Source organism: Callithrix jacchus, chromosome X (assembly GCF_049354715.1).
Source record: "Callithrix jacchus isolate 240 chromosome X, calJac240_pri, whole genome shotgun sequence".
NCBI lineage: Eukaryota > Metazoa > Chordata > Mammalia > Primates > Cebidae > Callithrix > Callithrix jacchus.
Window position 1 is genome coordinate 20950876 of NC_133524.1, and position 22724 is coordinate 20973599.

A 22724-nucleotide genomic window follows, 5' to 3' on the forward strand; every position below is an offset into this window, starting at 1 on the left:
TCTCGCTTCTGAAGAACTGAGGAGAGCAGGCAGAGTCCATCATCTCTGGTGTGCGTCTACCCTAGGAGGGGACTGTTACTTCATGGTGAGATGACACATGGTCGAGAGCCACCCTAGGTCTTTGTCTTTCTACTCCTGCATGTCTCTGTGTTGGGAGTGGGGTGGGGGACTTCTATGTGCTTAAATTCCGGCCCCCACTTTTTTCCCCACTCATCTCTGCGTTAGCAAAATGTGCAGCCTCTCTTCTCAGCTCCTTGTTTGCGTTGCCTGCCGCTGTCAGGGAGGCTCCCCAGTACCCCCACTCCAACCCAAGAAAGGAGCTATTCCTTTCGCTGAACACCAGTCTCCTCTCATAGTGAGACTGGGTAGTGGCATAGAGGAGCTGGGGGAAGTTTGACAGTGTGAATTAGCAGGGCTTCTGAGGGCTCTGAGCCACGTGTTGGCCAGCAACCCAGGGGCCTCTTTCTCTGGCCCTCTTCTCCACCCACACTTCCTGTCCGGGTTTAGCTTTGGCTCTTAAGCACAGCTGGCACATCCTCTGGGGGAAAAGGGACCTCTCCTTGGGGGCTGTGGGGTGTGTGTTTTTTTTTAGGCTTTCTCTGTGGTGAGGAGGGTGCAATAGAAAGTCGTCTGGTCACCCCAGGGGAGCAGCCTGTCCCTGGACCAGTTCTGCTGGATTACCTTGGGCTCTAGTCAGGAGACAGAAGGCATACCAGGTATTTGAATAGTGAGGTTTTCATATAAAGACCCAGTTAATGAAGTATAAAGTTGTTCTTGACTAGGTAATCGAAAGGGCAAAAAGAGAACTTGAAGGTAGTACAGAGGTAGCACGTGCAGGAAGCAGCTCCCACCCCTGGGGCTGAGGGAATAAAGGAAGAATCTGGAAATATCCAAACTAGAAACTTAGAGGAGGGGCCCCATACTGCTGAAACACAGACCTCTGAGGGTGGGCACCACTCAGCTGGTGCTGAGGTCTCGAGCTCAGAGGAGGGGCCTGTGGGGCTGCACTCCTGGGAGGTGGTATCTGTCTGGCAGAGCTGAAAAGGTACAGCTGGCAAAGCAGAAATGTGCTTTGCGGAACCCCAGCACCAGCGTCACAGAACAGAGCATAGAAGGGCAGGTTTGGAGCTGAGAGAATAAATTAGTAACTAGACAACAATAAAACCCGGCACAAGTCCTTTTTTTGATTGAGCCTGCCCTAGGGCAACGCTTCTCAACTCTAATGCAAGTATGAATCACCTGGGACCTCATTAAAGCACAGTTGGTCCAGGAAAGGGCCTAAGATTCTGAATCTTTGACAAACTCCCAGGTGATGCATATGCCTTGAGCAGCAAGAGCGAGGAGGCCTTGAAGAACCCACCTGTTAGGTGTGGCCGGCAGTCTTCTGCAGGAGTCCTTCCCTGGATTGACTCAGCCACTGAATTCCTTCTGCAGGGATAATGAGGAGCTGGCTTTATGCTTTCTTATTACAAGTGAGCTCTCACATCTGGAGAGAGAAGGTGCGAAGGTGAGTGAGCAGTTAAAAAGAAATATTTCCGAATATATATGAACACAGTGAAGGAAATAAAGGAAAAAGGCTGGCAAGCAGGACAGAGGCACATCTCCAAGATTTGTTAAAAAATGCCCTCTGGGAATTGAAACCTAAAAATGCAACATTAAACTGTAGGGACTAAACTCTCCAGTGACCTAATAAGTTAGTACAAGCTAGAAAAAACAACAAGAAAAAAAGAAATATTCAGATTCAAATATCTTGAGTGGAAGGTCTACTTGCTGCCCAGGTCTATTTGCTTTTCAGGATGATGAGCATTGGAAAACCCTTTTCCTGGCATCTGAGGTTACAGTGTTTCAATACCTTTCCCCATTCATATACTGAGAATGTAATTTTATGTATGATCACTGTGACCATCTGAAATAGGGGCAAAATGGCTTTTGGGGGGACTGATTTTACAAACGAGAGAACTGGAGCACAGAGATGGTAAGTGACTTTCTAGTGTCACAAGGCAGCCAAATTGTGATCCAGGCCCCTGGCCTAGAGAGATGTGTCCAAAGACCCTGGAAATCTGGCTGCTAGAGGCTGAGGGCTATACTTTGGTCAGCAAAGTTTTTCTGTATAGGGCCATATAGTAAATATTTCAGGTTTTGCAGGCCATAGGTTCTCAGTTGCAACTATTCAGCTTGGCTCTTGTACCACAAAAAAGAGCCATAGACAGTATGTAAACAAATACATTTGCTTGTGTTCCAACAAAACTTTGTAACAGGCAGAGGGCTACATTTGGTCAACAGGCCATAGTTTGTCAACTCCTGCTGTATGCCAATGGCAAAAGTTGAAAACGTGATATACATGTACATAATTTAATTCTTTTAGGAATTGAGAAGGGTAAAAACTATGAGATAGAAAGGAAGATGGAAGGTGAGAATGGGAGAGGAGGAGTAGGAGATAAGATGGATAAGGTAGGAGAAGGGGGACAATAGATAAAAAGAAAAAGAAAAAAAGAAGGAATAGGCATTTAGACAACTTTGATTTGGGGGGTACTTACCAACAAGATAAAAGAAACGTGAGTTTGGAAACTTTCCCTGGGCTGTGTGAAAGATGGTACAATTTGATCATAGGTTTTCTATGAATTCACTTTTCTCAAATGATTTTATTTTCAAATGACAAACTTAGAGCAGGCACAGTGAAGTTTGTGATATTAAATCACTATCAAGTTATGCCTCTGTAAAAATAATTGTCCAACTGACTCTGTCAGCTGAGTAACAATTTAAAAATACATGATTTATGACCAGGAATGATGAAATCTAGAAAATATTTCTCAGGAAAGAAATATGTTTTAGCTGCTCGACAGCAAAACAAGTCCTTTGTTATGAATGCACTGATGCCTATGACGCCTTCACTATCTCAGAGATTAAAGGGTTTCTTGGGGATGTCGAGTACTGGTATTGCTAAAGCTTTTGGAAAGTTTTGCAGACAGTTCTTATTGTTTTGCAAACATTTCCCCCTTCTACATACTTTGAAAAATGATTTCAGATCTCTTTCGAGAACCTTTCTTCTTCATAGTTTCCTTATTGGCTTTATTGCTTTCCTGTGCCAGCAAGAAAACCATCTGAGCCAGCAGCAGAAAAACTTAAAAACATTTGAAGGAGCAATCATTGCTGCCACTTTAGGGAATATGTTTTTCTAAAATCACAGGAACCTGGGGGCTGGGGAATTGTATAACTACAGACAGTGAGCTGGATCAAGTAGGACTACTTTAGAATTTTGGAGTATACCTTGTGTCTAGAGATCCTTGTGGCTGTTGAATGCCTCCATTTGTGGGGCAATGCAGTGTAGTGGTTATGGGCACTGGCTTTGGACACAGACCACTTTGCCTAGACTCATATCTCTGCTACTGATTCGGTGGTCAATGTTAGACCAGTTACTCATTCTATCTGTGTCTCACCTTCTTCATTTGTGAAATGGACATGATAATATCAATATCTATCTTAAAGAATCTTTATAAAGATGGAAAGAATTAAAATACATGTGACGAGCACTTAGAAGGTCTGGCATATAGAAAACATTCAATAAATGTTACTATTACAATTAACGAGAGGTAGACAAGAATTACAACAAATCAGGTTTTCTTTTGTGTGTGTGTGATTTGTAAATTATTTCTGTTATTGTTTAAGAAATCTTTTTTAACTTTTATTTTAAAAGTTCAGGGGTACATGTGCAGGATGTGCAGGTTTGTTACACAGGTGAACATGTGTCATGGAGGTTGTACAGGTTATTTCATCACCCAGGTAGTAAGCCTAGTATCCATTAGTTATTTTCCTGATCCTCTCCCTCCTCCCACTCTCCACCTTCGATGGGCTCCCGTGTGTGTTGTTCCCCTCTATTTGTCCATGTGTTCTCATCAACAAGTCAGCTTTTCTTTTGAAATTTTGTTTCCTATGGAATGACGTATATGCATGTGTGTTTTCACCCAGGTTGTTAAATATTGGCAGCAGATAACCTTATAATGTATACATGTAATGCAAAATTGTTGTGACAATTTGTGTGCAGAGGTGATATTGCAGCTAATGAGATTTTAATCAAAGCACAATTATTGCTGATTGAAAGTTGTCATCAGCTTAGGCAACATAGAAAGACCCTGTCTCTACAACATAAAATTTTTAAAAATTAGCCGGGTATAGTGGCTCAGGTTTGTAGCCTTAGCTACTTGGGAGGCCAAGGCAGGAAGATCGCTTGAGCCCAGGAGTTCGAGGCTGCAGTGAGCTATGAGTGCACCACTGCACTCCAGCCTGGGTGACAGAGCAATATCCCATCTCTAAAAATTAAAAAGGAAGAAAGAAAGTTGTCATGACTGTTAAACATTGTTTAGGCGAGATTAATCATATTTGAATGCTAAACTTTAGCTCAGATATTTTCTCTTAGCTCTAGATCCCATTTGGATTAATGGTGCCTCAAATTCAACATATCCCAAACTCATCTCAAACTTCGTCCAATTCCTACATAACCTAATTCAGTAAATGTATCAGTATTTATCCAGTTTCACAAACCAGAAACTTGGAGTCACCTTTGACCCTTCACTATCTCTCACCAGATCCAATCCACCAGCTTGCCAATTTTAACTCCTGCTACGGTCTGAATGTTTGCGTCCTCCCCCAGATTCATATGTTGAAACCTAATCTCTGATATGATAGCATTAAAAGGTAGGGCCTTGGAGAGGTAATGAGGTCATGAGGGTGGAGTCCTTATGAAAGGGGTTAGTGTCCCTATAAAAGAGGACTGAAAGAGCCTCCTTCACCCCTTCCATCATGTGAGGATGCAGCAAGAAAGCACCATGTATGAGAAAGTGGGCCATCAACAGACACCGAATTTCCAGAGCCTTGGACTCCTCAGCCTCCAGAATTGTAAGAAATCAATGTTTGTTGTTTATAAACTACCCGGTCTATGGTAGCTTGTCATAGCAGCCTGAATGAACTAAGACACCTCCTAAATATCTCTCAAATGAGGCATATCTTTCCATTACCGTTATTCATAGCCATCACAATCCAAGCCCTCCTGTCTCACATAAACTACTAAGTTAGCCTCATTGGTCTATGATCACTCATTCTTTTCCACATTAAATCCATTCTCCCGAGTCTGGGTAACATAGTGAGAGCCCAACTCTACAAAAAATAATATTAAAAAATAGCTGGTTGTGGTGGCCTTTGCCTATAGTCCCAACTACTTGGGAGGCTGAGGCAGGAGGATTGCTGGAGCCCAGGAGTTGAAGATTACAGTGAGCTATGATTGTGCCACTGCATTCCAGCCTGGGTGACAAAGTGAAAATAATAATGGTAATAATGACGATGATGATAATAATAATAATAATCCCTTGCCGTTAAAACCCAGATTCAGCTTTATTCTTTTAACTGGCAGCCTGCTGGATTTACTAGTGCTTCCCATTTATCCCCTCTGTAAAATATACAATCCATGCCCACTGCATACTGCCTGCTCATTGCTAGTAGATGACTCTTCAGGATGCTCACATATTTCTGTTCCTACCTGTGAAGCTGTGTATTTACTAGAAGTCCCTAACCTATTTTTGTCACTTTTTGAAATAATTATATAATTTAATGAACTGTTACATAAGTTGATGAAAGATGAATACGTTCATATTTCAGAGAGGGAGGTTTTTTTCTATAAAAATTAGGTTGAATGCTTTGGGAAGACTCAGTAAAGGCAGTTTGCTATAAAAATTGCTGTTCAGTTAGCTATGAGTGATAAAGCTGGGAAAGATCTCAGAAAATAAAACGCTAGGAGGATTCTGCACTCATAATGCTTGCAAATAGATATTTTAGTTCTTTTAAGAAATTGAAATGGAAAATTGTAGAAAACATCTTATAGATAAGAAACAGGCCAAGGAAAGACATTCATCTAACCCACATTTAAAACACAAAGCTGGCTGGGTGCGGTGGCTCATGCCTGTAATCCTAGCACTTTGGGAGGCTGAAGTGGGCAGACTACCAGAGCTCAGGAGTTTCAGACCAGCTTGGGCAATATGAGGAAACCCCGTCTCTACTAAAAATACAAAAAATTAGCTGGGTGATGGTGCATGCCTGTCATCCCAGCTACTCAGGAGGCTGAGGCACGAGAATCACTTGAACCTGGGAAGCGGAGGTTGTAGTGAGCTGAGATGGTGCCACTGCACTCCAGCCTGGGTGACAGACTGAGACCATGTCTCAAAAAACAAAAAACAAAGACAAAACACAAAGTCTTGGATCTGCATGGAAGGACTGGTGAGTGAATGTACATTTTGAATAAGATGGTAAAGGTCTTCATGTATCATTTTTAATGATTCTTATTTTATGGAGCTTTTCAAACCAACTGCTTAATTATCTGTATGGATTACATATCATCATATCATACCCTGAACTTAATATATTTGAATTCCTGCTTCTCTGTTTATCTTAGGTTATATTCCAAAACCCTTAAAATGGCTGACGAGGTCTGGTTTAGGCAAGTTGGCCCAACCTCATCTTGAAACCTCAAGGTTATCTTGAAAGTTGCCTCCCTCACCTCCATTCTTCATTTAGTTCCTGGTACTAGCCCTGCAGTTTCCTTTCACAGGGACTTTCAACGTTGGAAGTTCCCTCTACCCAGAACACTCACCCCTTTTCTCTTCATCCCTCAGATCATTCCCTGATCTTCCTGAGTAGGTTAGATCTCTGTGGTGTTTGCTTTTGCCACATCACTTAACTCTATCATAGCTTTTAGCTCAATTGCAATTTTACGTTTATTTTGTGGTTATTTGTCTTGTATCTTTTTGTATACTTTCCTAGGGCTGCCATAATAAATTATCGTGAACTCGGTTTAAAACAACATAAATATATTCTCTCACCATTCTGGAGGCCAGAGGTCTGAATCAAGGTGTCAGCAGAGCCATGCTCCCTCTGAGGGCTCTAGGGAAATGTTCTTCCTTGCCTCTTCCAGCTTCTGGTGGTTCCTTGTAAACACTTCAAAGTAAGTGTCCTTTAAATATAGAGTCTTGAAGTCATGCATTTCTTGACAGCATTATTGCTGTTTATGCCTCTTATAGCTTTTAATATTAGTGAAGATTTCACCTAGAGACAAAGGATAAAAATTCTCAACAACCCCAAAGCATACTCACCTCCCAATTGTTTGAAGCTCAGGCTGCCCATTTAACCTAAATTTTTGCCTGGAGTCAAATGTGGTACAGCCAGTGTGGCTTCAGCATCAGATGTACACATCCTACAATTATAGAAAAGTATATTTATAGTATGAGCTACTGGGCAGAAGCTGTGCCTAGGTTTCCAGACACTATTTGGCACTCTGGAATGTAAGTAAACAATGAGAGAGGCAGTACAGATGATAATGGTTGTAGAGATGTCACTATTGACCCCCTTCATGAAACAGTTCCCTGTTAGTGGAGATTAAGGCTGACTAAAAGTCAGTCACTGGATCAAGGGGTTCTATCCTCTTCCTGATGAGAAACAATTATCAATTTCTATGAAGTCTTCTTTCAGCTGACGAATATGGGAGTGGGCTGTTAGCTTCCTTTTCATTCCCAAGAGCTACAGAGAGGAGGAACTTGGATGCTGACCAGGAAAGGCTGCCATGTGCATTATAGATCATTGCAATAGCAATTTACCATTTGTTAAGTATCTAGAAGGTCTCAAGCATTTTTCCTATATTATGGCAAATCCTCACAACAATATGGTATGGTAGAGATTCCTAGCCTCAATTTATAGACAAAGAAATCAAGGCTCAGAGAGGCTAAAAAAATTGGCCTTTAATCACAAAGCTAATAAATATCTCTTAGAATGAGAACCCAGACTGTCTGGCTCCAGAGCCCATATATTTTCTACTTTGCCAAGGTGCCTTCCAGAGTTTGCTCTCTAAAGAGAAGAGCTAGTCCTTTGGTGACTTATTGCTAAGAGGGTCTCCGATGGCACTTGGATTTCTTGCTTTTAAAACTGAGATATTTGCACCAACAGGTGTGTGACAGGCCAGGGTAAGCAAAACCACAGAATTAACTTGATGCATCTTTCATGTTAAATCATCTATGAGGTCTATTTTATATGAAAATTAACATTTTTAAGATGAAACAAAAGATTGAAAATATATTTCCTGCTTTTGGAAGCTGCTTTGGGCTAAACCATCAGATGCCAGGTGTGGGTAAAATAGAAATCACATTTGTCCTTCTCTACCTTGAGAAGGGCTTCTATAGGAAAGTTCGAGAAATAGTGCAATAATATGGGAAAACTTAGTTGTGTGAGTATATCAGTCAGCACTCGGTTAGGAAAACAGAATTAGTCTAGGTATTTCAGAGGGAATTTGATACAGGAAATTGTTTACAAAAGTGTTGGCAATGTGCAAGGAAGAAAAAAGGGAAGTTAGGTACTGCAGAGAGTGGCCACTGCAGGGAGCTGCCCCAGGGACTGGAGGAACAAAAAGGGAAGAGGTGATGTTTCCAGAGCTCAGGAGCATGTCAGTCACTGAAATCATCCACTGCTTCAGCTTTTGGAATCCTGTCACTCTCGAAAACACCAGCGGCCACTGGAGCCTGCAACTGCCCATCATGTCAAGATCTGCTAATATCACTAGCACCTAGTGGCTGGCAGCCACCAGCAATTGCTCATCACCACAACTGCTGGAAAAATAGAAGGCCATCTGCTGAGTCAGAGACACCACCAGAAGCAGGAGAAAAATGTCTCCTGCTTTCCTTCCACCTTCTTATCTCCCCTCATTCCCTCCCATTGGCAGAACCTAACCTGAGGCCAACTGGCAAGGGAGTCTGGGAAATGTAGTTTGCAGGTTTCCAGTCCCCTTTAATAGATAAGTAAAGAAGGATGGGAATGGTGCAGCCATGCAATTGACCCACGATAGCCTATTATGTATTTAGTAACATATTTTCATAAAGGTTTACTTTATATTTCCCCCACCCAGGAAGTTAAGAAATGTATCTCATTTGAGAGAAATATATACAAGTATTCTACGTTTTCCCAAATCTACTTGGTTTCTGAGTTCAGATAGTGAGAGTTTGTATAACAATTTCAGATAGTGAGGGATATCTAAAAAAAAAGAAGGTAAAGTTTGCATATGCCACTATTTTCTTTTTGGCAAATGATGTATACTACAACCTCCTTTTTTTTGCAGCTTTGCAATGCCTATATACATTGGAGACTTTGAGCAGTTCTGTAAGTGACAACCCAATTTAATCTTATCTTATTTGATCTTGGAAGTCTCTTTTTACTGACTGCCATCAGGGCCCTGTGACCTGCTGCCACAGGGAACCATCAGGGCTGTCAGCCAACATGTGAAACGTGTCCAAATTTTTGTTTCAAGAAAGTGTAATGTAAATTCTGAACTTAATTCTTTGGCTCTAGCTTTCCTTGCTTTGTAACTTTGACAAATTATTTTTCACCCTTCAAGCCTTCATTGCTTTATCTACACAATGGGGTGGGGTGAGGGTGGGGGGCATGATGGCCCATGACTGTGATCTCACCACTTTGGGAGTCTAAGGTGGACAGATCGCTTGAGCCCAGTAGTGTGAGACTAGCTTGGGCAACATGTTGAAACCCTGTCTCTAGTTAGCTGAGTGTGGTGGTGTGCACCTGTGGTCCTAGCTACTCAGGAGGCTGAGGCGAGAGGATCTATTGAGCCTGGGAGGTGGAGGCTGCAGTGAGCTGTGATCACACCACTGCACTCCAGCCTGAGTGACAGAACGAGACCTGGTTCCAAACCAAAAACAAACAAAGAAAAACCAAAAAATGAAAAACAAAATAGGGCAGGTGATATCTATTTCACAGGCTTATTGTAAAGATGAAATGAGGTAGTATGCATGCTTTATGGCAAACTGTAAAGTACCACACCAGCCCAAGGATTCTAGGCTTCTCTAAGGTCTATTTGAGGTCCCCAGCCATTGGGGTTGGTCATGATGCCTCTCTGCAGTGTGTCCTCTTGAACAAAATCTCATTTCTGAAGCCCTTTCTCCATCTTCCTGTGATTCGATACTTACCTGGGGCTTGTCACACTCTTCTGGCTCCAGCTCTCAGACTCTGTTTCCAGAGATATAATTCTGAAACAGATCTCTGATCTTTTCACTCTCATATTTAAGGTAAAACAAAATTTTAATGAACCCCCCTCTGCTTACCATATCAAATTCAACACTTCTGAGGTGGATAATCCCTTTTCTAATCTTACTGCCCCTCACCTGCAGCATCAAAGTTCCTAGTCATCCAGTATACCCCTTTCTCTCTACTAAAACACTAAGAGACCTGGGTGCCAATTCTGGCAGAGCTACTTATCAGTTCCATGACCTTGGGCATGTTATTTAAACTCTCTGTGCCTCAGTTTTCCTCCTTGGTAAATGGGGATAATAGCGATACTTATTTTATGGGATTGCTTTTTGGGATTACACAGGGTAATGTGTATTAAGTTGTTAGTGCTGTGCCTGGCATTGTTAAGTGGTCAGATAATGTTATTTTTTACTATTCATATTCTTATTACTGTCAGACCCTTACAATTTCTTTTCTCTTCTCCAGCTGCTTCTTCATCCAGGGATGGATGACTTTCATCTAAGCTTCATCACTTAAAATCTTACTGATTTGTTTTTAATGTAACTTGGACAAATTATTTTGCACTCTCAGCCTTTGTTTCTTCATCTATAAGATAGATAAAGTCATATTTACCTCATACACCTTTTCTATGGGATACAGGAGGTTATATGAAAGCTCCATGGCAAAAGGGCTGATATCCAGAATTTACAAACAACTCAAGCAGATTTACAGGAAAAAAACAAACAAGCCCATTCAAAAGTGGGCAAAGGATATGAACAGATACTTTACGAAACTGTAAACTATCTTGCAAGCTTTCTTTATAAGCATTCTTTGACTTTTCTGACTACTCATCCTCACTTTGATACTCCCTGAAAATGACATCCTCATAGGATTTTGTAATTTATTTGTGGTATTTGTCATATCACAGCCTTGTTTTAATTTGCCTTTTTATTTATATACGTGTATAGATTGAATACTTCTTAAAGGTAAGATTGATGTCTGCAGCTGATGCAGCACAAGGCAGAAAAGTAAGTTTGCTTAATTGAATTGAAACCGAAATTTATAACACAGCTTTAGTTGCTTTAGTTGATAATGGGGGTTAGTATATTTTATTTGCATGTTTCTTTACTCCAGGAAAGGTGAGATTTCAGCCTTCACTGAATAGGCTATTAGTATAGCCCAGTGCTATTCCAAGGGTGGTTTCCAGACCAGCAGCAGTAGCATCAGCAACTGGGTGCTTGTTAGATCTGCAGAATCTCGGGATTCACAGCAGCGCTATTGAATCACATTCTCTGGGGCTGGGTAGGAATCTGGGTTTTAACAACCTGCTCAAGTCTTATGCATGCTAAAGTCTCAGAAGCATTGGCATAGACAGTATGCATAAAAAAAGTTAATTTTCTTCATTTGACATTTTATTGAGGAGTGCCTATTTGTAACAGCCTGTTTATCAAAGGCAACTTATTTTAGCCAACTGTACCATGTTTTCAAATAAGCAAAATTTCTTAGAATTTAACAGAATTTCCTCTAGTTCCTCAACGTGTGAGGAGCAGTAATTTTTATTGGTTTATCATATTTATGGCAAATTTTAATTTCAAAAAGAAAAATAAAGACAGAAAATAGACCAAGAGGTAAAAAGGCACCAACTGGTACTTACTTAATCAAGTCTATAAAACTGTGACTTGCTTTTGCAAGAATGTGAGGCTGCTGACCGTATCCTCCTTAGAAGGGATATCCCAGACTGTTACATGGAAAAAACAAATAAGCAAACAAACAACAAACCCATCTTAAGTGCTCGCTTTTTACACTTTGAAGGCCTCATCCTTCCATACTGAAAATGGGGATTCTATATTGCAAACAGTAATGGTTTAAGGCTGGAACCTGTTATAAATGTCGTCTTCTTGGCTGTGGGAATCAACACTTCAGAGCTTAGATAGTAATTACTGTCACATGAAAAGCAGGGAGGCATATTATGACTTCTCAACCATCAGAAAGCCCTCTTTTTGCAAATGGCAGCACTTCACAGGGACTTTTACACTGTACCATTTATAATTTTCGTGGCTGACCTGTTATTTTAAAACACCAACAGGAAGATTAAAAATGTTGACAGAAAAGCAGTACGAACCAATACCCTTTGGTCCTTCTAAACTTGAACCAGAAAGCTTCCTTGCCTTTTAAGGAAGATTATAATCTGCTAAAATAGAAAAAGGAATGACAAAAGGATTATGACCTATAATAAGTTTAGGACAATCCAGAATTTTCCTCAAGTAATTGCAGACTGCAGTGTGATTGTTTACATATGTTTGTTCTGACTGACCAATTTGGGCATAGATTGTTTCTAGTATAAGAGTAGGACAAAGGATGGAAGAGATTTTTGCCTGGAAGTTTGATCCGTTCCTGAATTCTGGACTGTTTTGAGGCCTCCTCCTTTGTTAGATTGCCAATGAAATAAATCATACACGACTTTTGCGAAACATGTATGACCTCAGGACATTGGGACTTCTAAGCAGATAGAACTAAATGGGATTAAGTAAATTAATACTTGTAAAGCACATTGCATAATGCCTGGCACAGGGCAAGTGCTATATAAATGTTTGCTAAATGAGACGTTCTACTTTGAACAAAGAGAAGTTTTATCTGTATTTCTAGGAATATTTTGGATTAGACAATGAATGGATCTTGAAAGACTGGGTATCCTAGGGTTCAGGCTGTAGAAACCCACAATGCAGTTGGCACCAATTATCTTTTTAGCTGGTGACTGCCATGCATGCCAAATTTCTACTTAGGATTCCTTTGCGGCAATGCAGAGTTGCAGAAAGCACATTGCATTTGGGATCTCATTCTAGACATAGCATGGCCACCTATTAGGTGAGAACCTTGGGCAAGTCCCTTCACTGCTCCCTGATCCCCATTTTCCTTAAATGTAGAGGCTCACATTAAATACGTCTAAGAACTTCGTAAACTTGAAAGCATTATTCATATGGATGGTTTTATCCTCGGATATTTACTTCCGGTATAACTGTGAAGTGGGGGCAGCTTACGTATTTGATGAGTCACTGAGGTTGAATAGCTGAGTTGACATGTTTTCCAGAGGGATGACGGGATGGTACAGGAGGAATGTCAGGAAACTCCTTTTGAATGAAATATTTCAACTCAGTTGCTGCCATAAAAGCTTTGTCATAAATTAATGGAAAATATTTATTGTAATTGTCACAGCTTCTTGCCTACTTAGCATGCATTCTGCCTTATTTTCTAACAGAACTGTGCATTTTTTTTTGGCCATGTGTCCTGGGGGAAACTGATCTCATCCACCTCTTCAGGGATGCCTGACTGGCTTAAGGTTATTCCTATTCTTCTTAAATGGGCACGTGACAACCTCTGGACAATAAGACTGAAGATAGCTGCTGGGGGGCTTCTGGGAAAAGTTTCCTCACTCCTCTCTTTTACTTGTGAGCTGAAATGAAAACTGACACGGAACTTCCCATACATTATCTGATCAATCATCACAGCAGTCTTCGGAATAGGTGGTGTTGTCCCCACTATATGGAATGAAGAAATCAAAAGGTTAAGTTGCTCAGGGTCACCCAACATCTAGGTGAAAGATTTAGAACTCAAATTGAGATCTGTTTAACTTCAAAGGCTGTGCTCAAGTTGTTGTTGTGGTCTAAACTCTGCCTCAGATGAAAACTGGTTAAGAGGCAGTATATTTGCTGTGCTGTGGCCATGAAGCTAGCGGAGACTGGGAACTGGATGGTCTAAGGGTTTTTTTTCTTTTTTGATGTTGGCTTTGCCATCCAGCATTTGACCTTTCTGGACCTCCATTTCATCATGTATAAGACAGTTGGGCCAGATGTTTATCGAGGTTCTTTTTGGCTTCGAAATCTTTCAAAATACTTGGTAAACAACAGGGAAGGATAAGAGAAAATGGAAAAACATACATTTGGTATGTTGAGTAAGGGCTCCAGGCAGGATTTCCCCTCAGCCTGAGGTTCAGGGTTACAATGCATCAGAGACGCTGCTGAAGAACAGCAGAAAGTTCCGCATGGCATTCAATGGAACACACCAAACCAGCTGAGATCCTTGCTGTGGTAAGAGCTAAAAAGAGGCCAGATGAGGGATATTTTCTGTGGGATCCTCCACATCAATCCAGCCAGCTTGATGGCTGAGTTCTTGAAGAGGCTCTGAGGAGCATTTGTGCTTTCCCTTCCTTCCATTCCCAGAGTGCTTAAAACAGGGTGGGACAGGGGTATATGAGGCATTTTTCAATACTTGACTTCTGTTTCTTCTGTTTGCTTCCTATTGTTGGAAAAGTTTCTGTGATATTATTACCAGAGACAGCAATAGCACTTAGAGATTCTTCAGCTCTGAATCATGAAGGAGGGGCCTGTTGTAGGGGACACTGCAGCTTTCATTTCTTGGCCTCATTTGGGGCCAAGAAAGGAGTGGAGACTCTTGTAGATAGCATGAGTCCGTTAAGCCCCTTTCCCATTGACGTGTTTTCTAGGGCTGCCATAGCAAAGTATCACAAACTGGGTGTCTGAAAACCACAGGCTATTGTCTCACAATTTTGAAGGCTAGAAGTTCAAAATCAAGGTGTCAACAAGGTCATACTTCCTCTGAAATCTGTAGGGGAGCATCCTCCTTGGCTCTCTCCCAGCTTCTTGTGGTTGCTGGCCACCCTTGGCATTCCTTGGCCTGCAGATGCGTCTCTCCAGTCTCTGCCTCCATCGTCACATGGCCGTCTTCTCCCTGTGTGTCTCTTCTCTTCTTGTAAGGACACCAGTCATATTGAACTAAGTGTGTACATAAGGTTATTCTGAGGAATTTGGGGTTAGGAATTCAATGTCTCTTTTAGGGGGATATAACTCAAGCATGCATCCTTCTAGGTAAACTTCTGCCCATATCTAGTTGAGTTCTTGCTACATGAGGCACTGAGTTTGTCTCTTTGGTGCTGTTTTTCAAAGCCAGTCTTTATGTTTGTTGAAAAATGGTTCAGTCTTCTAGAAATTATAGGGGGTGAATGAGGAGCTGGTTGTTCCTGGAGCAGCAGCCAAAGGATATGGTCCCCCAGATCAGAACTTCTCAAATGTAGTATGCACACAAATCCCCTGAAGATCTTGTTAGACAGCAGATTCTGTTGCAGTAGGTTTAAAATGAGACCTGAAATTCTGCCTTTCTAACAAGCTCCCAGGTGAGGCTGATGCTGCTGGTCCCTGGAGTAGCAAGGCTCTAGATCTAGAATAGATGGTGATCACATCTGTTTATGCAGAACAATTAAAACATATCATTCTTGGGAAGTTTCAAAACTTCAGCTGTATACTAGCCAGAAAAATTCCCAGCAAACTCAGTATCCCGAAACAGGAAAGAGGAATTCGATTATTTTTTTTCATGTGAGAATGAAGTCAGAAACATCTGTGCATATTCATCTGGATGGATACAGTGATTTCGAACTTCTGGACCACGCTGAATAGTTGAGATGTGCATGTCAAAAGCTGTGATTCGTAGGAACAGACCGACTTCAAGATTTAGGGCAACGAAACAACTTCCTACCTCGGTGTGCGAGGAAAACATCATTTGGAGAAGCTTCAAGCCAGTGTTGACAGGGACTGACTACCTCCTGCTTTGAGAAGCCAAACAGCCAGATTTCTTTGGGTTCCAATCCTGTTGGAGGCTCAGTCTCAGGGCCCACCCAGATGATCTCTGAAGGCTACAGCTGTGGCTTTGCTTCCACCCACACCCGTAACCCTCCTCGCTTGCCACTTCCCTCAGCCCCTCAATGATTCCCAGACACTCCCCATCCATGCTAGTCAGAGGCTGGACCAGCATGTAGAAGGACCAGGTAGCAGAGCCAGGGTGTGTCCCTTGAAGGGTCCAGCCTCTGGATGAACTTCTGCAAAGCAGGTTCCAGAGAAGAGAAATCCTTTTGTGATGTCAGAGGCTGGCAATTTGATTTTCCATGTTCAAGAATGACCTGATTAATTCCAGCTCGAAAACACCCATGCACTATTGGATCTCTTACAATACTTAATTGGAAGTTTCTAGGAAGATAGCTGTCTGAGTGTTTGGCACGGTGCATCTTTTGGGTCACAATGTTAGTTTGTTTTCATGGTCAGTACTGTGACTATAGGATTTGTAATAAAATCCAACTGTGTCAGACTACAAATCCCTGTAATGTCTTCTCGTAGTTGAAAGAATGGGGAGAAAAAGAAGAGCAGAGAGAGTTTTGGTTACCTATTGCTGTGGAACAAACTACCCTAAAACTTAGTGGTTTAAAGCAAGTACTATTTTACCTGCTCATGATTTTGTAGGTCAAGTATTTGGAGAAGCACAGTGAGGGTGGCTTGTCTCTGCTCCACAATGTCTGGGTCCTTGGTTTTAGTGACTTGAATGGTTGGGAATTGGTTGAAATGGCTCAGTTGGTGTCATATGCTTGGATCTCAGTTCTTTGCCATGTGGCTTCTCTACATGGCTAACTGGGCCTTTCCATGATGGTCTCAGGATAGTCAGGCTTCTTATAATCAGACATTGGAAACTTCCAGGTTTCTCTGAGGCTTGGCTCAGAACAAGCACATTGTCATTTCTGTTATATTCTGTGGGTCAAAGCAAGTCACAGGGCATGCCTAGATTCAAGAGGAGGGAAAACAGACTCTAGCTTTTGATGGGAGGAGTGGGAAATAATTGGTGGACACTTTTAAGCTACACAGGGACAGAAGTGGAAAGAAACATTTTTGTCCATGTTCTATCAAGGTTCTGATCATATTGGTTCAGCTCAAGCAGTCAACAGAGCTCCCTGTGATTCCTGGCCTCGAACTTCTGGTGGCCAATTTTTAACTTTAGGGTAGAGTCAGCAAGTGGCCTTTGAACCTTCAGCTGCACACACTCACTCAATCTTTTCATTTTTGTTTTTGAAAACTTCCCTTTTGCTTTTCTGCCTTCCAATAGCAAGTCCTTTCTAGATGAAGGCTTTGTTCAAAAAAATTATTTTATTATGCATTTTTGTTGTTTTATTAAAATCGTTGAAGTGATACATAAATACCTTTTCATTTGCAAAATTATGATGATGTGGCAGTACACATAGTAAAATGTAAAAGTGTCTCTTCACTTTGTCTCTCCATCTACTCACCTTCCCAGAAGCAACAGCTGCAGTTTCTTGTGTCTTCCTCTATGCCTTTCTCTATACATATATATTCCAGTATGTGTACATATGCTCACACACAGCTTTTTTCTTAAATAAGGTCTATACTGAATTATTCTGCAAGTTGCTTTTTCCATTTACTACCATGTCATGGTGATTGTTCTGTATTAATATATCCATGCACTGCTTTCTTTTAAATGGCTTCATATTATTCTATTGAATTGACATGGTATCATTTATATAATGACTCCTCTGATAATGGCCCTTTAATTGTTTGTAATTTGTTTAAAAAAAATGACAATTGAAGTATTTTTGCATCTCTATGTTTTTGCACATGTGCATGTATGTCTATACTTCTATATGATAGATGCCTGGAGGTGTAATAGTTGGGTCAGATAGCATGGACATTTTCAATAGATACAGACAATCCTCAAATTTGGGGTACCAAATAATACTCCTCCAATCCATTTCTCTATACCTTTGACAACAGTCAGTATTGCTAATGTTTTTAATTCTTCCAGGTTGATTGATGAGTAAAAATATCTCACCATTGTACTTCTTTCCTGTAATTATTGGTTATTTACATTTTTCTCTGAAATATCCTCTGTTATCATTTGCCAAGTAAAAGGGCTTGCTCTTTATATTTTTGCTAAATATTTGTGGGAGCTCTTTATATATTTATCCTTCGCTAATCCCTAAAATGAAACTCCCAGATGTGGAATTGCTGGGTTAAGGGAAGGCTTTTGACATTTCCTAATTGAGTTTTAGGAAACCTTCTCAAGTCTTCCTTCAGATTATACTCTTGAAAGGGAGTAATCCCATCTCATTGGTGAGTTGAGTCTCATTTTTTGACAGTATACAAGCTTTCTGTATAAAATAAATAAAGCTGTGAACTGTACACTACTATATTCTAAGGTTGTTGAGGACCAACTGTCCTTAGCTACTTAGCAAATGATTAGCAAATTTCTTCAGTGTAGCTGAGCTGATGGGGGCTCATTAGCCACTATCAGAGCCAAGGAAGATCTTTCATTCAATGATAGTATACTTTTTCTTGTTCCTGAAGATATGTGAGGAGAATCTGGACTCTGGTTAGTCGCTGAGCTATTTTTTGAATACCTACTATGATCTCGATGCTATTGTAGGCCCTGTTGCTTATTCTTATGATCTAGAATCTCCAAAGATGAGGTCAATTTCTGAATGTGGCAGTACAGTTGAAGAGGCCATTTCCAGTTCCAGATTTTTTTTCTTTTTTGGTGATTTGAATTTTATGCTTTATGAGGCTGAGTTACAGAACTGTATCATTTAACCACTAAATGTAGCTGACCACTTAGCCTCTGAACCTCAATGTGGCTCCTGCGTTCTCTACTCACATCAGGTACAAAGCAGTTAAAAATGTTTCTTTGTTAGACACAGCTATAAGTGAGAGAGAAAACATTGGTAAAAGTTGAAAAGACAGATAACTTGTGGTGTGTGGACATGCACAGGAAATAAGTTAGTCTTAAAGGAAATATGATTTAGGAGATAGCCAGCAGCTTGCACAAACATTTCTGTCATTTAAGAGTTTAGAAATTTGCAAAGGTTGCAGGCTATACCTTAGCAGTCTTCTGCACACAATACAGTTTAGACACATTTCATTAAAAAGTGGTGCTACAGAAACAATTCAGAACCCTAAATTGTGTGCCATGACTGACTGAAGAGTTGTAACTCTTGGAGGAGACTTCCATTGTTGTTTGTTCATTGGATAGACTAATCAACAGTTGAAACATTTGAAGCAAATGTGGGTCTTCTGCACAAACATAACATGGGTGTGTTGGCTGTTGGTGCTCTCATTAACTGGAGGATCAACCCTAATCAGAGTGTGATGCAGGCACATCGGAATAAGATAGGAAGATTTTATCTGAGTCCTAGCTCTCTTCCTAATTGACTCTGTCAGCTTTGGGAAGTCACCTAATCTCAGTGCTCCATTTTCTTGTCTGCACAACTAAAGATGCCGTTCACAGAATTTTGTAAAAACAACCGTTAGATGGGATACCAACAACCTTTGGAAGGGAAGGTAATTCACAAACATAAAAATGCTCTTTCAGCTGGGTGCCGTGTCTCATGCTTGTAATTGCAGCACTTTGAGAGGCTGAGACAGGTGGATCACCTGAGGTCAGGAGTTTGAGACGAGCCTGGCCAACAAACCCCATCACTACTAAAAATACAAAAAATTAGCCAGGCGTGGTGGTGGGTGCCTGTAATCTCAGCTATTTGGGAGGCTGAGGCAGGAGAATCGCTTGAACCCAGGAGATGGAGGTTGTAGTGAGCCAAGATCACACCATTGCACTCCAGCCTGGGCAACAAGAGCAAAACTCTGTCTCAAAAAAAAAAAAATGCTCTTTCAATGTCAGTTTATTATTTTGTCATAATAAAAAGAAGGGAATTGCATGCATGCATGCATTTATTCATCCATTTTTTCCATTAACAGTTTCTGATTACCTGCTATGAGCCAGGCATTGTGCTAAGTGCTGGAAGAACAAAATAAACAAGACCTGGTTTCCGCCTGCTAGGAGTTTACAGGCCAGTGGAGATGGCTGTCAAGATAATGTCTAGTCCAGTCAATGCTGTGCTGGAGCTGGCTCATTCAGGCTTACAAGAGCTGACTGTTAAATTTTTAGAAATTCTGTCAGTGCGTTGTAAAACATGGCCATTACTAAAAATTAAGTTATATGGTAGTTGGCTCCTTTTATTTGTGGATTCCATATTTGTGATTTGCTTACTCGCTAAAATTTATTTGTAGCCCCCAAATCAATACTTGTGGGCATCTGTGGATATGTACATGTGCAGACTTGCGAAAAATTTGAGTTGCCCGACGTGCACGTTCCCAGCTGAGGTTGAACAAGGGCTTCTTGTTTCAGCTTTCATACTATAAACAAGCATCCTTTTCTTTATATTTAGTGCCAGGTTTTTCACATTTTTCTGCTTTTTGTGGGTGATTTCACTGTTTAAAATGGCCCCCAATTATGGTGCTGAAGTGCTGTCTAGTGTTCCCAAGCACAAGAAGGCTGTCACGTGCTTTACGGAGAAAACATGTGTTAGAGAATCTTCATTCAGGCATAAGCTATAGTGCTGTGTGCCACGATTTTGATGTTAATGAATTGACAGTATATATTAAATAAGATAGCTTTAAATAGTAACACATATAAAACAAAGTTATGTATTAATCGGTTGACGAAAATGCTTTGACCAGAGGCTCACAGGAACCCAACTCTGTGTTTCTTCTAGAAATGTTGATTCAATATTTGCAGATTTAGTGTTTGCAGAAACTTTATAGAACAAAAATACCATGAATAATGAGAATTGACTGTATAAACTTACAGTAAAATAAATCATATTATACAAAAGGTAATAAATACTAAAAACTCTGCACTTCCTAATTATTTTGCTGCATACTCCTATTATCCATGATCTTGAGGTTATTTCTGTCTATTGTATCTGTATAGTAGAAATACTATAGAATGAGGGGGTGCTACTGTTCATTTCTCCCCAAACCCCCATGTTCAGTGACATCAAATCGGTAGTTTGACATTGGCCAAGGCGGGAGTATTTTACATCATGGAAATGGGTAACGGCTCCAAATCAAGGCTTTTTTTCCAAGCTCCCACCTGGTTGTTAAACCTTTACTAGTACAAAACTGCCTTCAATTTTTTTTTTCAGATGACTGTCCTTTGGCTCCTGGAGCCAACTTTGAGACACTAGAAAAGAACTTTAAGTTATAGGGAGTTGATCTCCTTGTACCTCCACCTCAGGTCCCTTAGCTAATGACTGACTGGTGTTCTCATGCCTCAAGCTTGGATTCACACTTCAGAGCATCCCACGGGATTCAGATGAGCTGTGACCCCACAAATGCTTGAGATCATACCCTTGTTTGGCTTCCTCCTGTTCCCAGTATTGCTGTTTTCTTATCCGTACTGGTTTCTCTTGGGAGCTCTTCCTTGATAAATCACTTGCACCCAAATCCAAGTCTAGGGTCTGCTCTTGGAGCACCCCATCTAAGACAGTACTCTAGCAAACCTGGGAAGGAGGTCTGCCACCTGGGGGTGTGTAGCTCAGGTTGACCCCAAAGATTGACTGATATTTCTTTTGATTTTCTGGTTCTAACTCTTCCTTAAGAAGCCATTGCTTTCTGATTTTATCCTTCAATTTAAATGTTTAAATGACTTGTAAACAGGCATGGATTAAAAGTTTTTCTGGTTTTGCAGTTGCCACTTATGTGCTTAAGACATTCACATTTTGATAAAATACGAAAGATCACTGGCATGTCCTTTACTCAGCTTAGCTTCTTGGTAGGCTGGCCTCTGCTGAGCTCAGCTAGTGGTCTTGAACTCTGACATGCAATAATACATCAAGTTTTCATCAAGTTCTTCTTAGCCTGTTGAGAAACAAAAACTCATAAGCAATGCTGCAATAACTTCCTTTGAAATTCTAATTGGCTCCAATGTGATAAAAAATATGATAAGCAGTCAGGAAGCCCACTGTGGTGTTGTATACAACAGGAATATGATTTCCTTCATAGTTTTTTTAAAATTTTCAAATTATTCTTGCTATAGAGTCAGCAAGTACCAGTTTGGATGCATGATCTGGGTAATTGTGCAGTAATTAAATGCTTGCCTGGGAAAACAATTTTAGAACACTGAATTGCTTTATTGCATTTTAAAAGGCTGAAAGGGGCATTCAATCAGGTAGAGACTATGTGTTTGTCTTCTAAACAAGACTTATCATAAATTATTCACATGGGCAAAGACTGAATTTGAAAAGGAAGAAACTTGGGGGCATAGGGCAATTATTGCTCCAACAGTCATTGTAGAGTTTAGTAGGCCTCATAAAAGGAGGCCTGTCTCAAAGATTCCTGGCAAGGTTTTGAGGATGAGGAAGAAGTGCTTCCTTAGCTAATCTGATTTTTTAAACTGAGACATACCACTCACTGCTGGGGGATTTTACTTACTCTCCTGGATGCCACTGTGGCTCAAACAGCTCTGTAAAAGAAAGGGTTCGCATCAACTTCTGCTCAATTATATCATTCAGAGGAAAGCATAAAAATATGACTTTGCAAAGTGTGACAGAGGCGAGAGAAATATTAGTATAAACACTGGGCATCACATGTATTACTGCACACAAGACAGATGCTTTACAGGGACTTTTAAGTATAATTATAATTTTGTATTTGCCCTAGAATTATTTTTATTAAGGAATAATTTACCTACAGTAAAATGCATAAATCTTGTGGATAGTTTGATGAGTTTTTCTCTATACACTCACGTAACTACCACACAAATAAAGACACAGAACAATTTCATCACCCCAGAAAATTTCCTCATTCTCCTTCCCAAATAACACCCTCTCCCAGAGGTAACCACTATTCTGATTTTTCAGATACAGATTAGGTTTATCTGGTTTTGAAATTCATATAAATAGATGTATTGTATTTTTTGGTCTGGCTTCTTTCATTTACCATAATATATTTGAGATTCATCCATGTTGCAGTATGCATCAATAGTTCATTCCT

The 22724-nt window shown here is 40.6% G+C and overlaps 1 non-coding gene across 1 annotated transcript; it reads left to right on the forward strand.

Moving 5' to 3' along the window:
- Positions 1 to 4030: 4030 nt before the first annotated feature.
- LOC128930722 (U4 spliceosomal RNA) lies at positions 4031 to 4171 on the forward strand. Its single transcript, XR_008479023.1, has one exon. It is a non-coding gene; the product is annotated as a U4 spliceosomal RNA (small nuclear RNA).
- The last annotated feature ends 18553 nt before the right edge of the window (positions 4172 to 22724 follow it).